Source organism: Haemaphysalis longicornis, unplaced genomic scaffold (genome assembly GCF_048455015.1).
Source record: "Haemaphysalis longicornis isolate Haplotype H1 unplaced genomic scaffold, Haemaphysalis longicornis Haplotype H1 scaffold_1, whole genome shotgun sequence".
Lineage (NCBI taxonomy): Eukaryota > Metazoa > Arthropoda > Arachnida > Ixodida > Ixodidae > Haemaphysalis > Haemaphysalis longicornis.
In genome coordinates this window covers 168885251-168907582 of record NW_027526203.1, presented here as the reverse complement: position 1 = coordinate 168907582, position 22332 = coordinate 168885251, and the positions used below count along the sequence as shown (strand labels likewise).

The 22332-nt window shown below is 49.1% G+C and overlaps 1 protein-coding gene across 1 annotated transcript in view; it reads left to right on the top strand.

The window, feature by feature from the left end:
* Positions 1 to 22332, top strand: part of Cip4 (formin-binding protein 1-like Cip4) — a 130775-nt gene that overhangs the window by 31620 nt on the left and 76823 nt on the right.

The window sequence follows — 22332 nt, the reverse complement described above, 5'->3', positions numbered from 1 at the left end:
AGTGCTTGTCACCGAAGGTGAACTGCTGGGCAAGTTGATATTGCATTGATGAGTAAAGCGCAAAAATTACACAGCGCACGGAATAAGCACAGTTGGTTCATCGATTGACTAATTGTCGATGGACTTGGTCCATCGACAAGTGTCCATCGACCATTCACGGACACTTTGTCCGTTCTACTTGCGGACTTTTTGTCATTTGTCAAGCGCTTTGTCATTTGTCCTTGGTCGATGGACAAGTGTCAATTGACCAAGGACAAAGCGCTTATCTCTGTTGCCCTCCTTCGTCATGTGTGGAATTTCCGCGCTTTACTCGTCAACCATGCTTGTAACCGGTCCCATCCCGATGGACGCTGCGACTTTTGTTTTGATGCCTTAACGATCTTTCGTATTATTATATTAAAACAATTTTCATATTCCGCTAAAGCTATCGTGCGCTTGTTGTGGTGTCTTTAGTGTACGTCTGTTTCATATTTATGGTACCGTTAATCCGAACTTTACATGAAATGCCATGACTGGAAATCAGCGCAGTCGGACGAATTCACGAGGGGAAGGAGTACACAACACGTCTCTGACTCACAACTGAAAGTTTACTGTTTATACCCCGATATTGCTTGTGCCCGGATAAGCTTCATCCGGGTGCCCAGAACGGTCAGCATGATTCACACAGCGCACCGCGGGAGATTCGATTCCTGATGTGAAGGAGTGGCATACTTCAGTGGTTCTCAACCATGACTTCGTCATGGGGATTGCGAACATGATGGGGGAGGGACCCCACGATTGAAGCAGTATGATACGTGTTATGTTGCCAAGCATTTGGGTCATTCCATATGCCAAACGGCGCAGCCGTTAAGTCGAGTACTTGACGGATTAAGTCGAGTACTTGACGGTCGAGTACTTGACGGATAATTCGAGTACTTGACGGATTACTTGGCGGATTTCGTCAAGTAAAAATTGTGGCTCATCCATGCATGGCCTACAATTCTCCCTCAAAGTATTTGTGTCCGAAAACTTCTTTTTTTTTTTTTTTTGTAGCCGCCCTTTTATCTCCACGGTTTAAAAAGCAGTTAGGTGCGTCAAAAACTTCATAAAAATCACTTTTTGAATCGCCACCATTTTTTTCCTGGACATCGTGTTGAGGCCCTAAACATCATGTTGAGGACCTGCCCTATCCGCATTCTAACAATATTTTTGCTTTTTTTTTTTTTTTTGCTCTCGTTATGCCATTTAGAAAATGCACGATGTTGGGCATTTTTCATCATTTTTAGCAAATACAAGCACACTGTCTTAGCCAATGAAACATTTTTTTTCTGAATTTCATCATTTCAAAAAAAAAAAAAGAAAGAAATCGGCGGGAAAACATTTGTCAAAATGGGAAAAATCTCCTTTCCGGCCCATTTTCACCCCTAAATAGCGAATTTTTGTGCTCGTAGTAAAATATCAAATACAAGGCCTTCGCTAGTACAAGTCATCGCAGTCTATTTCAGAAAGATTAATCGGAACAGTTTTTGTTTTAGCAAAGAAAAAAATTTGAATTTTACACCGACACTTTACCACGTTGTTCTCTGCGTGGCATACGTCTGCCTTCATGAAAGACGCGCGAGCCAGCGGCTTTGCGCTGCAAGAATAATTTTCCCTGCAATGGTATATCGTGGCGTCAATACGGGAAAAAAGCACTGTTCGCGTGTTGGTGGGAAAAGTACCACGTGGGGCTAGCGGTGGTGCGCCCATTCTGCGTGTACGTGTAGACACAACAGCTACGCTGGACATCAGACGTGCCTTTAAAGCATCAGTTTACGTTATGTGTGGTATCCCTTTGTATGCCGAACATTAGGAAGCAAACAGCGCCCGAGTCATCGAGTTGAACGGAGTTATTTGCATGCGTTATCGGGAATCGGACACACTGACGCTTTAAGTGCACGTCTGATGTCCAGCCAGCCGTTGAGTTTACACGTACTCACAGAATGGTGCACCACCGCTGGCTCCATGTTGTACTTTTACCACCAACTCGCGAACTATCCCTTTTTTCCCGTTTTGATGCCACGAAGTACCATTACGGGGAAAAGTATTCTTGCAGCGCGAAGTATTCTTGCTCGCGCGTCTTTCATGAAGGCGGACGCATGCCGTGCAGAGAAGACACTCTAAATAAAAGCGCAGAAAAACGCTGGACAAAGAGAAGAACTACAGAGGACTTTGTCTCTTTGTCCCGCGTTTTTCTGCGCTTTTATTTAGCATTTCTCCATACCAACTTGCCCACTTGTCGGTGCTCTTGAGAAGACACTCTATGGTGTAGCGTCGGTGTACAAATTCAAATTTGTTTTTCTCTGCTAACGCAAGAACGGTTCCGATTAATCTTTCCGAAATAAACTGCGATGACTTGGACTGGTGAATGCCTTGTATTTGATATTTTTACTACGAGCACAAAAATGCGCAATATAGGGGTGAATATAGGCCGGAAATGAAAATTTTTTTTAAATTTCACAGCTGTTTTTCCGCACATTTCTCCCCCTTTCAGAGCCAATATATAGTTTTTTTTACGAATTGCCCACAATTGTGAAATTCAGAAAAAAAAAATGTTTAGTTGGCTGAGACAGTGTGCTTGTATTTGCTAAAAAATGGTTGAAAATGCGCAACATCGTGTATTTTCTGCATGACGTAACGAGACCAAGGAAAGTGAAAAAATCTTTTTAAAATGCAGAATAGGGCACTCCAGGGCATCAACGTGATGTCCACAAAAAATGGTGGCGATTGATGAAGTGATTTCTTAACGAATTTTTTTGATAGACATTGCTTTAAACCCTGGAGATAAAATGGTGGCTACAAAAAGAAAAATATTTTTTTTTCGGACAAAAATACGTTGAATTAGCATTATGGGCTATGCAAGGATGGCCCACAATTTTAGATGCGACTGCATCTCATTCACTCGCCTTGTCCATGCATGCATGCATCCCTCCATCCATCCATCCATCCGGCGTCGTCGTCGTTGTCCGCGCCCGGCGCGGACAGCTGCATGCGCAGCTGAGCTGCGCATGTGCTCTCCGCCGCTCTCACCGCAGCGTTATCTGCGGGTTAGCGCTCGCTCCTCGCAATGCCAGCTGTGCGTCGGCGCGCGCTAGCGCTCGGTTAACGCATGCGCATGCGCTGCTCTCTCTCATTCCCCTCACCGTTATGCGGGGGTATTCGCCCCGAGCGCGAACACAGTCGGCCCCTGGCGGCGGCGGGACGAACCGCTCCTAGTGTGGATGGCGCTCTCGCGTCGTCTGCTTTTTCACGTTGCGTGCGGCGCAAGACGCGTGCTGCACACGACAGAACAACCAATATGTGTGCTCGTTTGGCAGTAAGCAATGACATAGTTACCTCTGCTTGCGCATTTCCTCTAGAAACGCAATAATCAGCGGCCGTTGCGGGTTAATGCGCTGGTTTAATTCCACGGAACATCTTCGCCGTGGTCACCCCTTGAGTGGGAAACGTGTTATAAACATTGCTTCCACACATTGCACTTTTATTATTGTTGAGTGCAGTCATCTGCCGTTTATGGTATGTCGAAGGGTGCTTTTTGAAGGTGGCGTGGTGATTATTTAAAGGATAAAAGTTTAGTTCGCGAAACGGGTAAGAAGCGACAAGACCTGTGCATACGCGGGAAAATTCCACACCCTTGTAAAATTGCGCTGTGTCCTTATAGAAAGAAGAAACAAACAAAAACATTTACACTGCACACGACCCGTGCGCTATCGCCCATACATTACCGGACACGTATTTTACACCCGCAAGCGCCTGTGTGATCGTGTCCTTCCCGTGCCTTTTCTAAAATAAATACCATTTTTGGACAGTCGTTTATGCTAAGGAGGAGGAATAAACATTTATTCAACTGTATCGAGTTGCTAATTTTACGTATTATTTAAAATACGTTTCTATGGATGCGCAAGAGTATTTAGGGGGGATTTTTCGGTAAAATTAAGCAGTTGTGAGTTTGCGTCTGTCATGTGGCATTCCGTGTGTCATTTTCATATACCGACATGAATCACCTTGTCCAGAAACGTGTCTCACTCAGCATAACCAAATGCCTAATATGGTCACGTCTTAACCTTTTAAGGTGGACCTAAGTTTAACGAAAGAGGAGAAAACGCGTAATATAATGCACGTTGTTGCCCACATGTGTGAGGGGTGTGTGCCATGACTCACTGTTTTTTTTTTTTGTAATTTTTTCCCACAATGCTTGCTTTCAATACAATTTTGAAAAAGGCGAGCCACAATTCCTGGACAATCTCGGACCAAAAGGGGGTTAATCAGTTTTGAAAATACGTGTTAAAATACTGCTTTTTCACCGCTACAGAACACGACGCCTAGTGTAGTTTCGATTGTAAGTAATAGCAGAGGAGACTCTGGTAATAGTGATAACCATAGTTTGGCTTTTCGCGTTACATGCATTCTCTTCTCGCTGCTCTTGCAACGTTGGCAGGACCCCCCCCCCCCCCCCCCTTTTCCCGAAAACAAAAAACTAAATGCACAGAATTTTATTTTTTAACCAATCCTCAAGAAGTAAATGCCAAGACAAAGGCGATATTCAGTTTACAAAACAAAGTAGTTACCCGGAACCCGTTGCGCTGATTCGCAACGAGAAATAAAAAAGAAATGGTTTACTACATCTGCAACAGCGCAACTTCATTTATTGCCATCTTTAGGGTTCGTAAGCGACCTTATACGCAAGAATGCAAACACATCTCGCTGTTGGAGGCACCTGTTATATTTTAAAAGGAACGCAGCGGGTCAACAAGCAGCCGTAACAGAAAATTTGTGCTCACTGTGAGGTCCCAGAAGCTTGGTTTGCACAATGTAAACCTGCTTATCACTTTGCGAAAACCTAGCTAAACATGAGATGTTGATTGTACTGCGTGCGTTGACAGTTCAATTCGCAAGTTCACTTGCGATGAAAGCCGTAAATAAGTCATCCGAAACCGTTATTCATCAAACCTTCCTTCAGTGTCGCTAAAATTTCATTTAAAAGACCCGTTAGAGCGGTTACATTTATATATCTGTACTGATCAAAATTCTGTAATCTTATGTTGCCTTTTGAACGCACAAAAAATATCGTAAGCTCTCAGAAAGAATTTCGGGGTAGTTAAGTATATGTTACCATTTCAGGGCATCGCAAGAATGCGTCATGCTACCAGTGAAAGCGATTGAGATTGCCGTTGTAAACTGAATTTCAGAGATCGAGGCTTCCTGATTTGTTTCTATTTATGCTTTTATTGAAGGCTCAAAGCCATAATCTGGAAAGATCGAGCTTGCTACGAGCCACAGCGTACAAGTTCATTGTCACAATTACGGCCATTCTGAGATTCCCGATGAGTCGTCGCTTTTTTTGGCGTAGTAATGAAAACTGACTGCCGCTTCCATGCTATACATTGAACGTTGAGGAACCGAGCTACAGCATACCCCTCTTGTTTACACCTTTCGTGCGCACATACGGCGAGAAAAAGGCACGAAGCGCGCCCACACTGTGCATTCTTACGGGCCGCTCAGCGGAGCATCCACACTAGCAGCGCTACGCTGTCGCCACCTACATGTCGAGCTCGCGGCGAATACAACGCGGTACCTGCGCCGCTCCGCTCCGTCGTTCCAGCGCCGGTGCTCCGATGTCCAACGCTGCTTTGAATGGAGACTAACAAGCCTGCTATCGCGATGGTCGGCGTAACCGCCACAAGCACCGGCCAGGCCAATAACAGAACTGCTAGCACCACCGACGATGAGGCTGCGAAGCGACGTGCACGGGATGCGGGAACCCCGTAGTAGACGGAAATGCATCGTACGCGTTCATGGCACGTTTCACGCGATGGGAGAATCAACCCAACGGAAACGCCGAGGGAAACCCACGATGAGTCGCATCTACACAGGGTTCCCGCGAGGGGAGGTGGGCGTAATTTTTTACTGAAGAAGTCCGTGATGGTCGAGTTCACGGCTGGGCCGTTTGTCATCGAACGACCCCCCTTTTGTTTTGTTGCAGTCATTCACCCATACACCAATCCTCTCTCCCCCCCCCCCCCCTTCCATCCCCCCTTTGAGTGTTTGGCTTTTCTGCATAGCCGCAGTGCTTTACAAAGAAGTCGAACTTACTGGTCATGTGGCAAAGCCACTTCCTTCCAATACCACCAGGTAAAAAGGAAGCGAAAAGGAAGGGGGCTTTCGCGGGAGAGAGGGGGGGGGGGGGGGGGTGGACGCTCTCAAATGTGCTTTCGGACCCCCACTTGACAACCACTGGCCTACTGCATACCCTTATCGTGCGGGAGAAGATACGTTGGGCGGACTGGTTTGAGTGAAAGACTATGGGAACTTGATCACAACGTGTTTCTAACAGCTAGCGGGCGTTTAGGCATAAACTGCTGGGAGAGCGGGTACTCGCGAGCTTTGAGCAGAGCTCGCTTATCTGCAGGAATGGCATTAAAACCGCACGTGAAATCGTTGAGGCGTCCGAGATTGCGTGACTGGGTGCAATGTGTGTCAGCGTGACGCCCATCTCATTTTCCACAAAGGAACTGCATACCCTAGATGCGCGGTCACGAAGGGACAATCATGCGTTTCGGGTTATCCTGAGGTTGATTTTCGCTAGGTCTTATTTTTCTCCAGTGTTTGATAACGTGGGTATTTATACCGCGCGGGAAATAATAAACTTTCAATTGTGAGTCAGCGCCGTGTTGGGCCCTCTGTCCACTTGGGTATTTGTTATAGGGCTGTGTTTCCCAGTTATGGCATGCCAACTCGCCCCAGCCTCCAACCTTACGAGCTCCATGAATGCACGTCGCGAGCAAATGCGCAGGTCATCGCGGCGGATTTTTCGCGGGCGACCTTCACGGAGATAGAGTTTGGCTATAGTGCGGGTACGGCGGCGCGAACTGCGTCTTCAGGTTTTAGAGTGCTCAGGGTTACGTGCACGTACGGAGGGAAAACCGCTTGAGCAACGTATATCCCGTCGCTTTAGGACGTATTTCGCCTATATTCTTTTTGTTTGGCACCGTATAACTGGTGCTGGTAGTCAGAATAGCGGTGTAATTGCACAGGGGTTGCACGAGCGTCCTGGCACGCTCAACTCGGTTCCGGAAGCATCGGCGAACAAAACGGCGCCTGCGAGTCCGGCTGCTCCAGTACCGCAGGCTTCTTTGCATCTCTCTCCCTCTCCGCAGCGGCATGTGGCACGCGCGTGTCCTCACTGGCAAAATACACAGGCGCGCGTCCGCGTGGGGGGAGCGGTAATCGTCGGCGGGCCTGCCTTGTTTCTGCTGAGGCCGCTCTCTTCTCCTTTTTCGGGGACGTGCTTCGGTAACCCCTCACCGACGGGGGCCCGAAGAACTGTGGGTGCTTGCTGACGTGTACTTGCCCTGGCACTTGTGTCTTCATCGACCGTCGTAGTGGTACTGGTTCGCAGTCCCGTTGTTCAGTTCACTGCAGTTTCACCCATCGTGATGCCTGAACGCCGTTTTAATTGCAAGAGTTGGGTGAACGTTGTTCTGAAATTTGCCGCAAAAACCGTTTATTTATTTATTCATTTATTTATTCAGTTACCCTCAAGGCCCGAGGGCATTACAGAGGAGAGTGGGTACATACATACATGTACAGCATACAAATCAAAATACAACAACAGAAAAATTGTAATCAAGTAACATCGCTTGCTACAGGGTTGAACTAAGGCTACGTACAAATAAAATTAGTGACAGCAACTTTAAATAAAGCAGCATCTTTGATACCAACGATATCATGAGGAAGATGATTCCAACATACAGAAGTTTTTGGCACAAATGACTCCTGAAAACACTTGGTGTGCGCTGACGGAACTCCTACTTTATGGCGATGATCAATGCGAGTGGAAACGTAAGTTGGTTGGGCCAATAATCTATTTCTGAGTAATGGATTGGTGAAGTAGATTTTGTGAAATTGACACAGCCGAAACACTTTCCTGCGAAGAGACAGAAGGGGTAATGATAGTGTGGTTTTCATTGATGTGACGCTCGAGGTGCGATGGTAATTAGAGAGGATTAAGTGCGCTGACTGATTCTGCACTCGTTCTAATTCGTAGATAAGCGAGTCATGACCAGGGTCCCAGACAGATGCCGCATATTCTAATTTGCTACGTACCAATACTTTATAAAGTAAGAGTTTCAAGGAAACGGGTGCCTGATTAAAATTTCTTCGAAGATAGCCCAACGTGCTATTAGATTTAGCTGCAATATATTCAATGTGTGTCTTCCAAGATAATGTAGAAGTTATGTATATACCCAGATACTTATACGAATTTACTGCTTCGAGAAGAACATTATTAATTTGATACGCCCTGATACTTGTGCTGTGACGGTTAACGTGCATGTACTTGCATTTCTTAACGTTTAACGTCATGCCCCAAGTCTCACACCATTTCTGAACCCGATCCATATCTGCCTGCAATTCTAGAACGTCTGAATGACCCTTAATTGCCCGATAAATTACGCAGTCATCTGCGACAAGACTGACTGAAGAAGTAATGTTTAGAGGCAAATCGTTTATATAAACCAGAAAGAGCAATGGTCCCAACACAGAGCCCTGTGGGACCCCAGAGCCAACCGGGACCCTGGGCGAATCAAGGTTATTAACAGTTACAAATTGGGAACGGTTACTGAGAAAAGCAATCACCCACGCGAGGACGTTATCATCTATATTGAGGCTCCGTAATTTTAAAATGAGTAAATCATGAGGTACTTTATCAAACGCTTTTGAGAAATCTAAAAAGATACAGTCAACGGGTGTGCCGTTGTCAAGAATAGAATGCAAATCGTGAATAAAACATAATAGTTGCGTTTCACAGGAAAAGTTTTTACGAAATCCATGCTGCGAATCAGTAAAGAAAGAATTGCCCTCTAAAAATTCCCAAGCTACGAATAAATTACGTGTTCCATTATTTTGCATGGTATCGAAGGGATTGATACTGGTCTGTAATTCTCCGGACAAAGTTTATCACCCGACTTAAAGAATGGAATAATTCTTCCCACACTCCAATCATCCGGAAGACAGCCTGCTTCCAGAGATTGCTCAAATATTTTTGTTAAGATTATGGAGCTGTAGACTTTAGTGTTTATAAGAAACTTAGAAGTAATGTTGTCGATTCCGGCGGAAGACGAGACTTTAAGGTTTTCTATTATTTTTTGTACGCCTGCTGTGTCGAAACGAATTGCTTCCATCGGGAGATAACCACTAGCTTGATAAACAAGATTTGATCCTTTGTTGAGGAAACCCGACACTGCCGCCGCGAAGGTGTCACAGAGAATAACAGAGCAGTCATCTTTATGGGTTAACCCGTCCGAAGTTTTAAGTGTTATTTCGCGAGTATCTTTTTTATTCACCACCCTCCAAAATTGTCTCGGGTTATTGGCTAACATATTCGGGAGTGTGTTATTAAAATAGGCTTCCTTTGCTGCTTTTGTGGCCCTCCTGTATTCCCCATTAGCAACGTAGTAAGAATCCCATCTGGCCTGTGACTTAGAAACTTTAGCGGACCTAAACAGCCTTTTTTTCTTATTAGCCAACCTTTTCAAAGATTGGCTGTACCAGGGAGCATGCTTATTGGTGGTGACTAGCCTCAGGGGAACAAACGTTTCAGTCAGGTATGTTACTTTTTCTTTGAACAAATTCCAGTTCGAATTAACGGAACGAGCCTCGAATTCATCAAGATAGCTGTCTAGAAATAAACAAAATTCTCTATTGATGGCATCAAAATCGGCAGCAGCGTAATCTCTAATGCGCTTAGTATAATTTTCATGATGAGGTACACAAACATCCATAGTGAAATGGAGCAAACAATGATCACTTAGTTGAGGCAAACAAAGTGGAGACATGAACAGGTCAGGCACGTTGGTTAACACTAGATCTAAAACGCTCGAAGTAGTAGGTGTAATGCGGGTTGGTTGGGTAACAATTTGCGTAAGGTTGAAATCAGAACAAAAGCTAAAAAAATTATAACTGTCAGTAGAAAACGGACTTAACTGAGGTACATCACTGGACCAAAATATATTTGGGTAGTTAAAATCTCCGGCTAAAAGGACTGGTACATTAGGAAAACGTCCCATAACTATGTTAACAGCATCGTGAAGGCTATTTACAAAGCCCGGATCGCAGTACGGTGGACGATAGCAGATACCCAAAATAATCTTTTTATAACTTGTGCAAATTTCAACAAATACGATCTCTAAATTGGTTACAACAGGCACAAAAGACGTGGTTGATGGGAGAAGGTCATAGGGCAAAAAGTGGCTCATTTTCGCGTAGCAAGTTGCAAAAGAAACTAAAATGTTATGTACCGAGTGTCATGTGAAAGCTGTGCGGTCGTTTACTCATTTCGGAATGGCTGAGTCAGTGAGCCAGTCAGTTGCCTCTCCCGCAGAAGTTAGTGACGCTTACGTTTCGGCGGGGAGGCGGGGGATGTGGGGTGGACTTCGGCTCCGGCGAGTTCCTTCCTCTCCCCATTACGTTTTCTGCTATGTTTGTCACTGTACGACATGCGTTAAGGCAGCCTCCGTGGACGCTATGGAGCACGTCTGCTGGCCGGCATAGTTGGTGTATCCTCCTTGCCCCAAGAATTAGAACTGGTGCTTAAAAAACTGCGCACGGGTTTTTCCTTCTGTCCCGCGCTGCAGGTAACGTTGGGGAAGTGGCGCCCGGCTTTCTCGCATGCAATAGAGTTTCGCTATAGTGGTTTCGCTCATGTCCGTGTGTCCGTCGCGGCCAAGCGGCACTTCTGTTCGGCCTCTGAGTTTGGGTAGGGACCATAGTTTGGGAGTCGAGCTGGCTGTGCCGGCCCTGGACCTTTCATCTCGTGGCCGATCAGAATCTTTGTCGGCGATTGACTTTCAAGCCGTGATAATGGAGGCGTTTTAAAACTTTACCGCCACATCAACAGAGTGACGACCAACGGCTAAGGCTGCTTTTCGATGTGGTGGGCTCCGATGCGTTCAGGAAAGGCAGCCGAGACGAAGCCATTCTCTGGAATGCGCGAGGCGGCACCGGAAGGTTACCACCTTCCGGTGTAGGTGACTGTCCATATCTCGAAGCGGGCATAGGGCTGTTATCTGCACATCTGTTGCCGATACGCGCAAAGGCAGAGGTGAGATGTCTCTCTCTCTCTCTCTCTCCCTCTCGAAAAGCTGTGCAGCGCAGTGGACATTGCGAGCACACCTTGCGGGTAGAAGTGAGACGCCTCTCTCTCTCTCTCTCTCTCTCTCTCTCTCTCTCTCTCTCTCTCTCTCTCTCTCTCTCTCTCTCTCGTTCGAAAAGCTGTGCAGCGCAGTGGACATTGCGAGCACACCTTGGTTGCATTATTGCAGTCGTTGAAGCCAATTCTGGCTGTTTGTATGACATGGAGCTCTGATCCAGCCCTCGCTTTTCGCATACGTGACGCCACACGCTCACGCGGAGCGCGCTAGTCCAGTGTGCCCGTAGGAGCGCGCATATTGCGAAGAGCTTGCCGCAGCTGTTATGTGTAAATCCACAACTGCCAGCGCTGCATGACGGTCTCCCATGGCGTGTGCCACCACGGGCGCCGCTATTCACGCAACGAACTCTGCGCGCGTTCTGCTGCAGTGTACTCCGGGTAATCGTACGCACTGATATGGCAGCCAATTTGAAGTGCCCAAGAGGACGCGAGCTGTGCAGTGCACACTCCGCTCGTTGCAGGCCTGCCCCGAGGTGTGCACAGTGACTGCCAAATTTGGTTTCGTCGTAGGCCAGTCAGTATTTCTGTGCACGACTGCGGTTAGGTGATATGATATGGTGATATGGAGTGATACACTACATGAGGTGGTGCCGTTCTGGAGTTGTAACCTTGTATAGTTCGAGCTGAACCGACAGTCACACGGTGTTGGGGGGCCTGCGGGCCAGCATAGCGCAATTTTCATTTCTGGCTTCAGTTTTAGTGTGAGCGCGCTCGGACCCTACGCTACGAATAATCCAAATCAGGATCACTGTTTCAGCTAGTTGTAGACGTAGCTGTGCAGTAGAGAGAGAGAGAGAGAGAGAGAGAGAGAGAGAGAGAGAGAGAGAGAGAGAGAGAGAGAGATCTTGGTGGGGTTCGTGGTAGGGGTTGTGCATTTTCACTGTGTATCAATGCGTGGGCACCGCACGCGTTCATTGCTACGAGGTGGTGGCTCAGTGGTTATGACGGGAAAGGGGAAACGACCCCGGAGAGGAGGATCATTGCAGCAGGTGTTGGGAAGAGATGGCCCATGCAAGGATGCAGTTGAGGGAAAAGCCAGGTAATAGAGGGCGGCGAAGGATCATTACAGGTGGCCGGGTTGAACTTGACAGGCTTGTTGCGCCCAAGCAGTCGAGCATAACAGGGGCTTCGCACGGTAGCGGTAGCAAACCAACCGAGGAGGTTGGCAACATTGCGCCCTGTTTTCTTCCAGCCTGAGAGTGGGGGGAGGCTAGGGGGAAGGCGCGAATGTGTCGTGCAGGCTCTGGAAAAGGTGGATCGTGGGTCCAAAATAAACACGCGGACTAAATATTTTTGCCCTACCGCCCACGGAGTAGCGCGCGCAAATATCAAGTCGATGTTTGGGGCACGGAGAGTGGTGTTCCTGGCGTAGCTTGTGTCTGAAACGCCCCGACGTGCAGCTGCCGCCACCGCGCGGTCGGGTTGGAATACTGCCAATGTGCGCCCCGGTAGGCAGGTGCCGCCACCGCGCGTACTGGCGTAATACTTTTCGCCTCTCCGCTCACGGGGTGGGCTGGAACGGCGGATCGTGCTGAAGCGCATTGCCGGATCGGGGTCGTGGCGCCGATGAATGAATGGTGTGGCGACGTTGAAGGGACCGCCCCCGCACATCCCGCGTTGCATTGCGGTCAGATCGCTGCCCCGATATGGCATTATCGCTAATAGTTTTCTCGCCTCGCGTGGGGCAAAACTTGATTGCGTATTTGCTTTGTCACGCTCAGCGCACCCGTGCAGCTTCCTTCAGCCGTCTGTCAGTGGCCGCGGCTGCGCAACTTCGTCATCGGCACGGCGAAAAGCTCCTCGGTGTTTTATCGTTCCCCTCCGTGTCGGATTTCGCTCCCCCAATGACCCCTGCTCAAGCAAGCAGTTAGTGGGGCAGCGTAAATCTCACTGCCACAACGTCCACCTTTCAAAATATCCTCCTGCCCAAATTAAAAGCTAAAAGGTCTCTCTCTCTCTCTCTCTCTCTCTCTCTCTCTATATATATATATATATATATATATATATATATATATATATATATATATATATATATATATATATATATATATATATATATATATATATATAATACGCACGAGCTTTTTTTTCTGGGGGAAAAATATCCTGTGCGGCCCCCTGGCCTTCTTCCACTAAAGGCCGATCCACACGACGGACCGAGTCCGCGGTCCGATCGGTCACGTGATGCCGCGTCACGGCCCGCCGCGGTCCGATGCAGCGCCGAGAGCATCCACACGGCGGACCGCCGTAGCAGACGACAGAGCGGTCCAACCAGCAACACTCTCCACCACAGTGCTTCCATCCAGACGAACTCGCGAACCCGTACGAACGGCTCGCGCCCGCGCCGCACATGTTTTATGTGTATTTTGCGCTTGGTTTCGCGGTTCCGCGCGCATTTTGGAGCAGTCGAAATGGAAACAGAGCGCAAGCGTCGTTTGGCCGCTATGGCGTTAGCTTTGTACGTTGATGAAGAAGACTACCCTGCGCCGAAAAGGTCGTGCGGGGTTAAAAAGTGGATGTGTCGAAAAGAGCTGGGACTGCGGAACCAAGTTGTGGCGTGCGGAATCCAGAGCAGAGCGCATCCACACGGCGGGCCGGCTGAGCGGACCGGGAATGGCCGACCGTCTCAACTCGCAAGCTGGAAGGTTGAACACAGGCGCCGTTTGGCCGCGACAACATGTTGTAACGCACAAGCCTGCACGAAACGTTTCATCCCCAGAATAACAGCCACCCGCATGCCAGCCGGGCGGGCGCGCTCACGCAGCCGCCGGCGTCGTTCGCACGAAGGCGACACTACGAGCGGCGACGGCGGGGCGATCCGGGCTGCGTACGGCTCGTCACCGCTCGCTGGAACCGAACGCTTCCCGTAAATTGAGGTCCACATGCGTGAAACAAAGTGATAATGATGGCTAGCATCGCACTAGTAAAAGTCGTGGGACTCGCTAGTAAAAGCGCGGATGAAGTATGCGTCGCGATTGTAAGCCTAGCCCGCCGCCTATCCCAGCGGGGGTGATTGACAGGCTACTTCGAGCGCTTCGAAACAGGCGCGCTGCCTGCGCCATTCTCTATTGGCGCTACTGGACCCGGCTCCGCCCACGCGGCGCGGGAGCTGTCAGACCACGCTGATTGATGTCGCGGTCCGCCGTGAGACCGCGGACCGAAAAGCCTCGGCGAATATTTGGACCGTGAGGGCCGCGGTCCTGCGCGGTCCAACGGCGGCCCGCGCGAACTGGTGACGTCCTGTCACGTGATGCGCGGACCGCGGTCCAAATAATCGTTTTGGTCCGCCGTGTGGATCGGCCTTAATTGGGCAATGTCGGTACTTTGAAAATGAATTGTTTCGGACTGCAAATGAAACATTTTTCTTTCGAGTGAGGTGAACTGTAGCAAACTGTAGCAATGCCGACCAGTGGTAGTGTAGTCTTGCTAAAAGGTTCAGATAAGGAACCAAAAACCAGCAGTAACTCCAAGTGGAAATTGTCGAATCAATGCGTGAGCCAGTCAGCCGCACGCTTAGCCCTACTAATGTCGTCTTCGCTGCGGTGCACAGATCATTGCTGAGAAGACTCTTTTTTCAGGGACAATATAAGCACTGTCATATCAGGTTAGGGAGGCAGGCCTCAAGAGGTCGTTTCATCACATATACCTCCATAAGACCCCACGTGTCCCTACGACCCTTGAAATGGGCTTTACCATTATACACAAATGCTCTGCTGGTAAAACATGTTTTCAAGATGATTGATGATGATCGTGGGGTTTAACGCGCCGACGCTACACAGACGATGAGGCGTGCCGTAGTGTAGCGCTCCGATTTAATTTTACCCACCTGGGGATCTTTGACGTGCGCCGAAATCTCGAACACACGGGGGTTTTTGCTTTTCGCCTCCATCAGCATGTTTTGAAGAGAACTATAAGCAGTCTCATATCGAAATATCGAGGCCCCGGTGGCTCCATGCGTATGTATGGTGTTCTGCTGCTGAGCCCAAGGACGCGGGTTCGATCCCGGCCGTGGTGGCTGCTTTTCTGATGGAGGCGTAAAGCGAAAACGCCCGTGTGTTCCAGATTTCGGCGCACGTTAAAAGATCCGCAGGGGGTCAAAATTTAACCGGAGCCCCTCAACTACGGCGCGGCCAGGTGAACTAAAATTTGAATTTTGAAATTTTGGGTTCACTGCTACGCACAAATGCACTGCTGGAAAAATATATTTTTATATGAAAAACGTTTTTATGGTTTTATATGAAAATGGTTTTTATGAAAATATGCCGGCCCTAGGGCCTTTTACTTATTGCATTTTCTTACGACGCGAAATCGTGACGCATCAAGCGTTAGAGATGGACATACGGGTTTCCTCATTGAGTCCACATAGAAATCCACATTGAGTCCGCATTGAGTCCACATAGCATTTAAAATTCACAACGTGAAGTAGTGAAGTTGAGAAATTTTTACACGCATCACGTGTTTTTTTTTGTCAGATTTTTCTGTCTGTCCTTTTCATGTAGAAAATCAGCCCCCAATGTACGAAACTTCCATCTGAGTGACGATTTTTAAATACTTTAGCAAGATAGCCACCCGAGTGTTTTTTTTTTTTTTCCCAAAAAATATCTGCCCTATCAACTCATCCATACTTGTTGTGCGTTTCGCTAAAACTGTAAATGCTTTAGCGGAATAAATCCGCCCCCTTTGTCGTACTTTTGATTTCTGGATTCTCTTGGTACACCAGTGAGGCGCTTCCCCGTTAGCACGTAAAGTGTCACCGTTGTTTTTCTAGGCGATCCAGTACGCGGAGCTTCTGTAGCACACGGGAAGTTATTGCGCAGTCGGTGCCTGAAATCAAGAGTGAGACGAACGCCCAGTACGCGGTTCTAGCGATCTAGTACGCGGGGCCGGTCTAGCAGTTGGTGCCTACAATCACTAGAAAAAAAAATTAAAGGTGGACCTCCATAACGGCTCATGCGCCCCTGTGCAGCACTATGCCTTGCCGGAGAGTGGTCTCTTTGTGTGTAGAGTTCGACGTTTCACTTACTACAGCCTCGAGTTCGTCATACGTGCTCGTTAATAATTGGTGATTTGTCTTGAGCTGAACCTAGAATTTAACCGAGCTGGGGCTCGGTTGCCTGGAGCGCAACTTCTTGCTGTAAGTGTGTGACTGGGGTGACTCCTGCGGCTGGCATGATCCGCGAGGGTGTAGATGCCGTTGCGCTCTGAGCTGAAAACAACCTCGTCGTTTATGGCTTTGCGGTAGCGGCGGCACTGAGCTAGCTGCTCCTAGCCTGCCCTTCACGTGCCAGTCGGCGCACACGTGGCCCGCACTTGTCCGGCCGTCGCCTGGTGCCGTCTCCCTCGTCCGCCCGTGCTTTGCGAAGCGGCGTTCCAGCCCCTTCTCGGCGGCCTCCCCCCGTCTGCTATCGGGGATACCAGTGCCAAGGGCTCCAAGTGGGCCAGGTCGCCCACGCTGCCTCGCTCCCTTTCTGCGCTGCTGCTGCTCTCTTTTTTGGAAACTTGCGCGCGTGCGCTGCAAGCACGTCGCCTGCGGCGCTTTTTTGGGCAGCCGATTTTCTTATCGGTGCTTCGTGGAGAGAGGTTGTGTAGACATGGGCTGGTTTTTCCGGTGTAGTGGATTCGGTATTACGGCGAGAGCGGTTGCGCCGGCATTCTTCCCCGTCATGAATATGAATGAATGCGAAGGTTCATTATGGAGGTGCGTGGCTTTAAAAAGGCTCGTGTGCAAGTGGGGCCGGGTTGGTTGAAGAACTAGAGCCTGGCTAATTCTAGACACACTACGGGATTCCTCTGCGGCTTTGTCGCCGCACACCGTATTTTCGCCTTCAGCTCTGCCGAGACATGTGCAGCTGAAATGTAGGTTTTGTCGTTCGGAAGCCCCGCACGGGGCACCTTGAGTATTCATGGTGACGGTGAGCAGCGACACCGCGGACCCCGAGCTCCCAACATAAGCGGTGTCCAACCGTGGCGAGGTGTTTAAAGGTGAAGGGTAGAAGCCGTAAACGGTGGCCGTCGGAGCCTTGCTCAAGCTCCGGCCGATGGGCTCCCTGCCTGTCTACCAGGCAGGGAGCTCCGGGACCTCTTTGACTACCAGGGTAAAGTCAAAGGAGAAAGTACCCCCGTCTCCCTGCTTTTCAATGTATCATATGGCATTTTCCAACCCCCCCCCCCCCCCCCCCCCCCCCAGACGTGATCGGCCCCCGAAAAGGGGCCGCACCGAAGTTTCATTCCCACCTCTGTCAACAACTGTCCTTTCAACAAACATGAATAACTATTCTCGTTTTCTTGTGATCGAGTCAGCTGACCCAACGAGACCCGTCGCTTCACTGTCGGTATTCCTTGTCTCGAAATTTCTGCAAAGCACATTAGGTGAAAAGTATGAAGCCAAAAAGCTCAGGACAGGAGAAATCCTTGTCGAACTCAACAATGAAAAACAATCCCGCACACTTCTTGCCCAAACTCGCATCCATGATCTCGACATCAAGATCACACCCCACCGGAGCCTGAACAGCTCCCAGGGTGTGATTTCAGAGTCGGATCTCCTTACAGAAACAGATTCCGACCTTCTTGAAGGGTTAAAGGACCAGGGCGTCACAGCTGTGCGCCGCATCACGATGCGCAGGGACGATAAGATAATCCCCACCAAACACATCATCCTGACCTTCGACCGTTCGACACTTCCGCAATATATAAATGCAGGCTACATCCGATGCTCTATTCGCCCGTACATACCGAACCCGCGCCGCTGCTTTAAGTGTCAGCGGTTCGGGCACAGCACAACCTCTTGCCGCGGCAAAACAACCTGTGCGAAATGTGCAGCGCAGGACCACCCCACTGACAATTGCAATTCTGACAACCTCACATGTGCAAACTGCAGGGGCCCTCATGCCGCCTACTCCAGGAAGTGTGAGAAATTCCAAGTGGAAAAGAAAATAATCCATCTAAAAGTGACAGAAAACATCACCTTCCCCGAGGCGCGAAAGAGGTTCGCCTCTTTTCCCCTGGGGAGGTACGCCGACGCAGCTCGCCGGGGGGCGGAGCGGCGTCTGGTTTCGGCGGGGACCCAGTACCGCGAGTCGGACTTGGTCCCGCCCCCGCCCCCCCTGGGTTGCCTCTGGCAGCCCAGCCCGCCTCCACACCGCTCGCTGAGCCAGCAGCGGTTGTGGTGGCAACCTCTTCCGTCGGGACCGGTGCCGCTCCCGTCCGTGCCTCCCCATCGTCCAGTGCGTTGGAGGGTGCCATGGACACCACGGGCCCCGGACCGGCTCCCACCACCACCGCACCGCCCGTGCCACTTCTGGTGCCCCCGACACCAGCGGCGGTGGCGGGTCAAACGAAGGGCCCCCGAAGGGGGGCCAAGTCCGGGGGGCCCGGTTCGACGGGCACACCCAGGACATCGGACGACGAGATGGACGTCGTGCCGTTCTTGCCTGCAACGCAGCGCAAGGAGCGGCCTCCGTCGTCCAAGCCTACAGATAGGCCGCCCAAAAAGCCCAATCCAAGAGTCACAGCCCCGAAAGACGACACATAAACATACACACTCCAGTAGCTCTCACACTAAATAATGGGAAAAGAAAATATTGTTCAATGGAACTGCAGAGGCCTTATGAATAATCTTGACGACGTGTATGAGATTCTGCATACCAATCAGCCAAGTGTAATGTGTGTTCAGGAAACACATTTGAATTCTAAACACACAAATTTCTTGAATAGTTACCTGGTATACAGGAAAGACAGGGATGGCTGCACACACTCTTCTGGCGGTGTGGCCATAATCGTCCGGAAATCCTTAGCATGCCACCCTGTCACTCTGAACACTATCCTTGAGGCTGTAGCAATACGCTTGATAATATTTAATAGGTTGATAACGGTATGCTCCATATACATTCCTCCTGATGTTTCACTTTTAAGCTCTGACTTCGAGGCGCTGGTTGACCAGCTGCCCGAACCATACATCCTGACAGGCGACCTTAATGCTCATAACACTCTTTGGGGCTCTTCTCGCACGGATGCCCGAGGTCGCCTTATAGAGAAATTCCTTACATCTTCAGGAGCATGCCTTTTCAACAATAAACAGCCTACATATCATAACATAGGACACAACACATACTCATGTCTTGACTTGGCTATTGGCTCCGCAGTTCTCTTTCCTCTTCTCGAGTGGGGTGTGGGAACTGACCCATACGGTAGTGACCACTTCCCCACCTCACTTACATACATAGGTAAAGGCCCATGCAGTCCATCTTCCCATAATAGGTTCAATGAAGCACGAGCTAACTGGAATACATTTACAGAGACATCCAAACTACACCACACATCCATAGGACACCTACACGTAGATGAAGCCGCACAACTCCTCACGGCGCACATCCTCGACGCCACCGAAAGGTCCATTCCCCACGCCTCTGGTGCCCCGCGCAACCAGCGGAGGCCGCGGTGGAATGAGGACTGTAGGCGGGCGCGAGAGGCCCTGAACAAGGCGTGGGGTATCCTCCGTCGGTACCCCACGTCGGGAAACCTCCTCTTGTTCAAACGGGCCAAGGCGTTAGGAAAACGTGTGCGCCGTGGGGCAAAACGAGAGAGTTGGCGTACATTCATAACATCAATAAACTCTTACACAGACACAAGGAAAGTATGGACACGAATACGTAAACTCAAGGGACAACAAACACACAGCCTGCCTCTGGTCAGCACTACAGGGGACACACTCGAAGAACAGGCTGACACACTCGCACAACACTTCCAACACGTGTCCAGTTCAGCACACTACACAAACACTTTCCTGAAACATAAAGCCTGTTGTGAAAAGAAGTCCCTACGCGACAGCAACAAATCACAGACTTCTTACAACTCCCTGTTTTCACTACATGAGCTGAGGGCTGCTCTAAGCACGTGTAAACCCTCAGCTCCAGGCCCAGACAACATCACATACACAATGATACACCACCTGCACGCAGACACACTTCTAACACTCTTACACCTCTATAACAAGATTTGGCTTTCGGGGCACATTCCAAACTCTTGGAAGGAGGCTATAGTTGTAGCTTTCCTGAAGGAGGGAAAGGACCCGTCGTCCCCCTCAAGCTACCGTCCTATAGCCCTGACGAGCTGCCTGTGCAAGCTCTTCGAGAAGATGGTAAATCGCAGGCTCGTGTACTTCCTCGAGTACAACGGTCTTCTCGAGAGCTGCCAGGCAGGCTTTAGGGTGGGGCGATCGACGAACGATCAACTGGTAGCTCTTGACTCGTATATCAAGGATGCCTTCGCGCATAAGCAGTATTGTTTAACTGTCTTTTTCGACCTTGAAAAGGCATATGACACCGCTTGGCGTTATGGGATCCTTAGGGACCTCAAGTCATTCGGTGTATCGGGTAACATGTTAAACACTCTTGTTAGTTACTTGTCAGACAGAACGTTTCGAGTAAGAGTTGGTTGTGCACTCTCAAACGTTTACGTGCGAGAAAATGGCGTGCCACAGGGTGGCGTGTTGAGCTGCACTCTCTTCATAGTAAAAATGAACTCTCTTTGTAAGGCACTGCCACCTACAATCTCTTATTCCATGTATGTAGATGACGTGCAGATATCCTATAAATCATGCAATCTGTCAATCTGCGAACGTCAAGTCAAGCTTGGTGTAAAGAAACTTGCCGGCTGGGCAGACAAGAATGGTTTTAAATTAAATCCTGTAAAAAGCTCCTGCGTTGTGTTCTCCAGGAAGCGCGGGGTCCATATAGACCCAGACATTACTCTTAATGGCGTGTCGCTTCCTGTGAACAAGGAGCACAAGTTCTTAGGTGTTGTGTTTGACCAGAAACTCACATTCATTCCACACATCAAGGAACTTAAACATAAATGTCTGAAAACAATGAATATACTTAAGGTTCTCTCCCATCAATCTTATGGTTCCGACAAAGAACTCCTACTACGGCTCTATACTGCTTTGGTTGGGTCTCGTTTAGACTATGGCAGTGTGGTATATGGGTCGGCGACTAAAACAGCATTGCGAATGCTTGACCCAGTGCTACACTTGGGGCTTCGTCTCGCCTCGGGTGCTTTTCGCACTAGCCCTGTCGAGAGTTTGTATGTCGAGTGTGATAAGTGGAGCCTTGAGAACCAACGAACGTACATGGACTTGCTATATGCTTTTAAAATTTCATCACTGAATAATCATCCTTTTTATACTGTCTTTAACGATACATCAACATCTCTGCTCTTTGCAAATCGTCCATCCATTCCTCTGCCCTTTTCACTTAGAGTGAGAGAGCGAGCCTCGGATTTCAGTGCTTCGTTTTTAGATGTGTACAGGTCATCCTTTTCTAACAGTTTACCGCCTTGGCAAGTTCGCCCTGTGTCGTGCGACCTTTCTTTTATGAGACTTGACAAAAATCGTGTACCACGAGCTGCAATACTGCAGCACTTTCTGTCTTTGCAGTTTAAATACACATGTGCAGAATTTTATAGTGACGCTTCTAAAACCTCCAGTATGGTGTCGTGCGCTGCTCATGGTCCTAATTTCAATGCAGCCAGAACCATGAACATGCACACATCAATTTTTTCAGCAGAAGCGTATGGAATTTTACTGATTGTACGACACATCCTTGAAAATCACATTCCCAATTCCATCATATATACAGATTCTTTGAGTGTTGTTCGCGCACTGTCATCGCATACACCCCCCAAAAACCACATAGTTAATCTTGTATTCTGCACTATCATGTCCGTGTATGCACAAAAGCATGAGCTGGTCCTCTGCTGGGTCCCAGGACACGCAGGGATCTCTGGGAACTAGTTGGCAGACGAGAGTGCCGGTGCTGCTGCACTCGGGAACACTGTGGACATTACAACGGTACCCTACACAGACCTCAAGCCACACATAAGACAACACTTGCGCAGAACATGGCAAACACACTGGAATGAACAGACAGACAACAAACTACATGTAATAAAGCCGCACTTGGGACGGTACACATCTGACTCACACAACAGATACACTGAAGTCGCCCTGGCTAGGCTGCGGATAGGCCACACACATGCGACGCACTCCCACCTGCTCACTGGAACTTCGGGACCCACGTGTAGCAGGTGTGGAAAGGGCCTATCCGTAG